The sequence below is a fragment of the Nannospalax galili genome, unplaced genomic scaffold, assembly GCF_000622305.1.
Source record: "Nannospalax galili isolate Female #2095 unplaced genomic scaffold, S.galili_v1.0 scaffold283, whole genome shotgun sequence".
Taxonomy (NCBI): Eukaryota; Metazoa; Chordata; class Mammalia; order Rodentia; family Spalacidae; genus Nannospalax; species Nannospalax galili.
Genome location: NW_008350535.1, coordinates 221,544 through 229,112, shown reverse-complemented (window position 1 = coordinate 229,112; position 7,569 = coordinate 221,544).

Below are 7,569 nucleotides of genomic sequence, written 5' to 3'. Positions count from 1 at the left end.
TACAGTATTAGGTCATTTATTTGGGCTCTTTCTAATTTTTTAATGTAGGCACTTAGAGCTATAAACTTCTCTCTTAGGACTGCTTTTAATGTGTCCCAGAGGTTGTGTTGTGTTGTATTGTCCTTTTCGTTCAATTCCAGGAATTCTTTTGTTTCTTTCTTAATATCTCCTTTGACACACTCATTGTTTTGGAGTGTGTTGTTCAATCGCCACAAGTTCGTGTAGTGACTAGAGCTTTGTCCAGTGTTGATTTTGAGCTTTACTGTATTGTATTCCAATAGAATGCATGGAATTATTTCGATTTTTTTGTATTTGTTGAGGTTTGTGCCCCAGTATACGGTCGATTTTGGAGAAGGTTCCATGGGGCACTGAGTAGAAAATGTATTCTTTGGTGCTTGGGTGGAATATTCGGAAGATGTCTGTTATGTCCATTTGATGTATGGTATCATTTAATTCAGATGTCTCTCTGTTTATTCTTTGTCCAGTTGACCTGTCTAATGGAGACAGTAAGGTACTGAAGTCCCTACTATTACTGAGTTGGGCTTAATCTCTGTCTTAAAGTCCTGTAGTGTTGCTTTTATAAATCTGGGTGCACCAGAGTTTGGTGCATATATGTTAAGCATTGTGATGTCTTCTTGGTTAACTGTTCCTTTGATCAGAATGAAATAACCCTCCTTATCTCTTCTGATTAGTTTTACTTTGAAGTCTATTTTGTCAGATATTAGAATTGCAACCCCTGCTTGTTTCTTAGTGCCATTTGCTCAGAATATTCTTTTCCATCCTTTTACCTTAAGGTAGTGCCTGTCCTTGAAGGTGAGATGGGTTTCTTGCAGACAGCAGAGATGGATTTTGTTTCTTTTTGTTGTTGTTGTTGTTCTTCTTGTTGTCTTTTTGAGACAGGGTCTCCCTGTAGCCCCAGCTGTCCTGGAACTCACTATGCAGACCAGGCTGTCCTTGAACTCACAGAGATCCAGCTGCCTCTGCTTCCCTAGTGCTGGGATTAAAGGCACGCGCCGCCATGCCTGGCCAGGATTTTGTTTCTTAATCCACTCATTTAGCCTGTGTCTTTTGACTGGGGAATTCAGTCCATTGATATTTAAGTTTATTATTGAAAGGTGTGTATTGGTTGCTGTCATTTTGATTGCTTTTTGTGTTCTCTGTATAATTTTGTTTTCTAGATTATATCTTTGATTATTTTCTTTCGTTGCCTTGATACCTTCATTTAGTTTCTTTCTGCTGTCCCTGGGGTATAGCTGTTCCTTTCTCCACTCTCTGTATTGTTTCAAGTATTCTTTGAAGGGCTCGTTTTGTGGACATGTATTCTTTCAGGCTATTCATGTCGTGGAAGATTTTTCTTTCCCCCTCAACTATAATAGTCATTTTTGCTGGGAATAATATTCTGGGCTCGCAACTGTTGTCATGCAGAACTGAAAACACCTTGGTTCAGGCTCTTCTGGATTTCATAGCTTGCATTGATAATTTAGCTGTAACACTGATGGGCTTTCCATTGTATGTGACTTGTTTTTCTTTTTGCTGCTTTCAATATTCTCTTTGTTCTGTACATTTAGTGTTTTTACTATGATGTGTTGTGGGGAGTTTCTTTTCTGATCTTGTCTATTAATCTATTATTATGTTTTTTTAAATTTTCCATTTGCTTTGAGTGGTCCAGTTCTTAAACTTTATCCTCCAGTGTTGATACTGTGTTTTCCATTTCATTCTTTCTAGTGGTGAGGCTTCCCCCTGTTGTGTCAAATTGGCTTATTGAGTTTTGCACGTCCTTCTCCATTTCTGCCTTTCTTCAATGTTTCTATCTCTTTTGTGAAATCATTCAGAAGTTTATCCCTATCTTCTTTTAGTTCTTTGATTTTTTTTGTTCATGTGTTCTTTAAATTCATTGAATTCCTTGATCATGTTTATGATTGTTCTTTTAAATTCAGTGCCCTGAGTTATCTCTAGGGGATTCTTCTTGTAGAACTCCTCTACTGGATTGGTGGAGTTTGGTGGGGACATTGTGTTTTGGATTTCCATTTTATTATTCTTTTGTTGTGATTTTAGCATGTGGATTTCTTTGCTGTTTATGATTCTGATATGAGAATTAAGTTGAAGTATGCTTCTGTTTGTATTACCCAGGTTCCCAGATCCTTTCTGTATTGGTTACGTAAAGCTGGTTGGTACAGGGTTCAGGTTCTCTCAGGTTTAATTTGAAGGGAACTGATGGCTTCAGATCAGCTATTCAGGAGTACCCACAGAAGCCCAATTCAGGTTCCAGTCAGGTACACTCAGGCTTCCTTCACCACATGGAGGCAGGATGCAGGCACTCTCAGGCAGTCCACTGCATTCTCAGCCCCTCTGCCAAAGGGAGGCCAGAGGGAGGCCAGAGCTTGGCACCCTTTGTCAGTCTGCTGGAATCAGAGCCACTACACCAAAGGAGGTTGAAACCCACACTCTCAGGCTATGTGCTAGGATCTCAGCCTTAGCCAACCAAAGCCAGATCTGCCCAGGGGTCTTGAGAGAGGCCTCACAAATTCCAAGGTAGGAGGATAGGTGGGATGCAATTAGGGGAATCTCGCCACCACATGGAGACAGGATCTGGGGGCTCTCAAGCAGTCCCCTATGTCCTCAGGCCCTCTGCTAGAGGGAGGCCAGAACTCGGCACTCTCTGGCAGTCTGCTGAGGTCAGAGCCTCTACACCAATGGAGGTTGGAACCCACCCTCTCAGCTGTCTCATAAAATACATTTTTTAAAAATTCGTTTCCATTAAAATGAACAAATAATGTGGCATTTGGTGGGTTTTGATAGATGCACACATCTATGTACTGTGAGCCCCTACAAGATAGAGAATACCACTACCACTCAATATCTAGAAAGTTCCTTCTTTCTCCTATCTAGTCAGTCATTATTCCCTCCCCCAAAGATCAAACACTGATTTTCTCAGCACACTATGCATTCATGCATATGGTTTTGATTTTATATTTGTATCAATAGTTCTTTTTCTGTATTCCATGGTATGGATATATGACAGCTTGTCAAAGAATCCTCTGACTGCTGGAGATGTCATAGATCTTAGAGAAAACACCAAAGCTGTCATATCCCTAGACAAACATAATTTCTTCCTATGTGCAAAATATGGACCTTAAATTTACAGATAAGTATCCCCATCATCACCCATCAAAGAAGCTTCTTTTTCTACAGACAGATTATTATTACAGAGTCCCACAACTGGTTGTACACAGAGATTGTCCGTGACTTTTTCAAGTTTAAGGGACACATCTACTATGCAACCTCTACCCTTAAGGCTCATGGAACATAGAACAATGAATAAAGAGAATACTAATGCATCTTTCAATTCTCATCAATGAAGTGCCCTCATTCAATGCGGGGTCAGGAACACAAAATTTTACAAATGGTCAAAATGCAGAGAGTAAGAGTCTACAGCATACAGATCTTTAGACAAGATTCCTATATTAAAATCCACCCACCCAGGGCATAGGAACCATTGTGGAAGAGGAGAGTGGAAAGATTGTAAGAGCCAGGGAGGAGGTACATGACCATATGCAAATAGAGTCCTACAGGCTCCTGGGACCCTTCTCGTATGAACCTACAGCAATAGTGTCAGCACGGACAAGACCCATGCAAACTCAAGCAGACAAAAATTCAGTACAGAACTGTGGAAAAGGTCAGCAAGCCCCAATCTTAGTCAAAGAATTATTGGCAGCTGATTACTGCTGGGTGAGGAAAACCTGATCTTCTTAAAGGGAGGGACTCCAGATAGGGTGACTAGACCTCAGTGTATGAACATGCACTGAGGGACATCTGAGGACACTAACTTGACATGATAGGCCTTAACATAAATGACAGAATATATGAATTCCAATGGGGGAGGGCTGTGGGTGGGCACCAATGGGGAAGGGTATAAAGTTGGTTAAGATGTTCTGTATAAAATACACAAAAATTCAATAAACAATCTTCTGGCTGATGGATACCTGATCCTTGTGCAGTTTTGACTATTATGAGTAAGCCTATTATGAATCTATGCAAGTGTTTCTCTGGAATTGTTTTCAGCATCTGGTATAAATATAGGAACAGAATTGTTGAGCCTTGATGTTGTTTTGGTTTTAGTTATGTAAGACATTTCCAAAGACTTTCCCGAAGTGATTGCACCATTTTAACACCCTCAAAAGCATTGTATGAAAGCTTCTGTTATTCCATAACCTTGCTGACTTGGAAATTTAATTTAAACTTTGGTCATTCTGGAAGATGAGTACTGCTGACTCAAGTGATTTCATTTTCATGATGATTAATGTGCAATATTTTTCAATGAGGTCATTGGTCATTTGAATGTCTTCATTTCTGAATGTCTATTTAAATATTTGGCCCATGTTATAAAAGCTAGATTGTTTTTTATTTTATTTTATACATATTAAAATAATTCTATACCTTTTCTTCTGTACTCTATTAGTATAGCGGATTATAGTGACTGAATGGTAAAGATAAAACAACCTTGGGATGGTCTGGAATGGGCCCTCCTTGCTCATGTTATCATTTTACATGTCAGTAGATTTGATCTTGTTGGTGTTTTGTGAAGATTCTCATCCTTATGTTCCTCTGTAGATTTCTTTTGTTGTTGCTCTGTGTATCAGGTTTAGTTTATAGAATTAATGTGCGCCTCATAAGAAGATGTGAATTTTAACTGCCTCTATTTCGTGAAAAATTTTACGTATTGGAAATACTTTTTTCATTAAATGTTTGACAGAATGAGCCCATCTTGACAGCTGGGGATGTAGCTCAGTTGGTAGAATGTTTGCCTAGTGTACATGAGGCCCTGGGTTGGATCCCCAGCACCACATAAACCATTTGTGGTAGCACAGACTTGAAATTCCAGCACTCAGGAGGTGAAGGTAGAAGGATCAGGAGTTCAAGGTTATCCTCAGCTACATAGTAAGTTTGAGGCCAGCCTGAGCTACTTTATTTGTTGTCTCAGAAAATAAGAGTAATTTACTCATCTTGTAAGATAATCTTCCCAGGTAAGAAGAGATATTAATAATGGCAGCCATCATCTTATGAAGTCCTTCCACTGCCTCCTTTATAACAGTGGGTATAATGCATGTGTTAACTATGGCACCTTAACAATGCTGTGAAAGAAATGTGATTTTTCTATTGAAAATATTATAGACTACAGGGGCTAGAAAGATACCTCCATGGTTAAGAGCACTGGCTGCTCTTGCAGAGGACCCAGGTTCAATTCCCAGCATCGACATGGCACTGCAACCATCCATAACTCCCGTTCCAGGGAATCCATCGCCCTCTTCTGACCTTCAAGGGTATTGCATGACATGGGTATACTTACACACATGCAGGAAATATACTCATATACATAAAAAATTGATAATAATAAATGAAATATTTTAAATATATATAGACTATGTAGCTCGATTTATAGAGTGCTTGTCTAGCATGCATAGGGCCTGAGTTTGATCCCCAGTAATAAATAATAATAGTACATAAACTAGTTTTGCAGATGTAGCTTAGTGGTCAGGTACTTGCTTAATATGCACAAGGTCTTGGATTTGATCTCCAGCACCACACTAAATAATAAATACATTAATTTATTTATTAATTAAATAGAAACCAGCAACCAGAAAAGTAAGTGGTCTAACCTAAAGCCGGGAAGATCTTTCTACTCAACTAAACCATCTATCAAGTTTATTTTTATAGTTAATTAATCAAAGACAGACCAAATGATAATCACTCTAATAAATAAAATCTATATCCAATCATTTGACTTCCTTCATTCATTTTTGAGTCAATATTGATAAATATTCTTTGAGCATATACTCAGGTAGGGACATGGCAAAGGCAAGCAGAGTTCTGTAAGTTCAAAGACAGCCTGGTCTATACAGTGAGCTCCAGGGTAGTCAGGGCTACATAGTGAGATCCTATCTCCAAGACAAAACAAGATCAGATCAAAGCTGGGCATGGTGGCAAACAGCTTTGATCTGAGCACTTGGGAGGCAGAGGCCTGTGGATTCTTGTGCATTTAAGACCAGCTTAGCCTACATAGTGAGTTCCAGCCAGGCCACCTGGGACTAGGGATCCAACGCCCTCTTCTGGCCTCCCCAAACATTGCATGACATAGGCGTACTTGCATACATGCAGACAGAACACTCATAAACATAAAATAAAAATAAATAATTTCTTTTTGTCTTTTTGAGACAGGGTCTCCTTCTAGTACCAGCTGATCTGAACTCACCATGTAGACCAGGCTGGCCTTGAACTCACAAGGATCCGCCTGCCTCTGCCTCCTAAGTGCTGGGATAAAGGTATGTACCACTACGCCCAGCTAATAAATAATGTTTTAAGAAAGAAGAAAACAAAAAATTTTATCTTGGGAGTTCCAGGTAACAAACAGAATAGTATTCTTGATTTGCTTTCTATCCTTCATATAATTACCTTAAATCTATTAGTAAGCCATCATCATTATCATAAAACAATTACTTACAATCCATCCTTGAACTTTAGCAGGGCTTATCTTCTAAATTTACAAAGCTGGTTATAAGTGGGTTTTTTTTTTTTTGTAAATGGATGCCCTTTGGAACCTAGCAATCTAGCATTAATAAGACTGGCTCATGATATAAGAAGCCGTGGGTAATTCCCATGCCTATATTATATGCAATCACAAAGAGTTGAGTCACTAAGATTCTGCCATTCAGCAGCCCAATGGGCCACCATGACAGATATGCCTGAAATACAGGAGGTTGCCCCCACCTTGAATTCAAGACTCAATTTAATGAGGCCTCTACTACCTTAACTCCCTCCACTTCTAGAGTTGGCCAGCAATGTCTGCAGAAGGGATGAGAACACACTATTCTTTCAGACCCTGTATCCCTGATTCACACCTAGTGTTCCCTGCAGGGCCCAATGGTCACAAAATGAGAAGATGCTTGTGATTGTGACAAACTCTTAGGATACAAAAAGCCTATGCCTGGCAAGTAGCTGTAAATATGTGTCCTCAAAAAAAAAAAAAAACAGCAGGCATAGATTAGAAAAAAAAAGGAAGGGTACTCCCTGAAGAGGTTTAGGGAACTCCAAAGACTGCAGAGCACCAACCTGGACCCCAAGATCTAAGTATAACATCCTAAACAAAGTCTACTTCTGAAACAGGCACAGTAGTATACTCCTGGACTCCTAGTACTCCTAAGGCAGCAGCAGGAAGACAGGGAGTTCAGGACCAGCCTTGGCTACAAATGAGACTCTGTAGCTTTTATTTGATTTTAACTAATTCAAATAACATGGTTAAATGAATGTCTAATTCCATCAAAATGATTGAACACATACATTCAACAACACCTAAAAACAGCTGGGCATGGGTGGCCCACCATTTTAATCCTAGAACTTCAGAGGCTAAAACAGGAGGGATTTCTGTGAGTTTCAGACAGGTAGTGAGGTGGGGATGGGGGGGACACTCAACACTCAGAAAGAGGATCAGAAGTTCAAAGATCATCCTCCCCTACATAGAGAGGTCAAGACTGGCCTGGTTTACAAGAGACTGTCTCAAATAAAAAGCCTTTG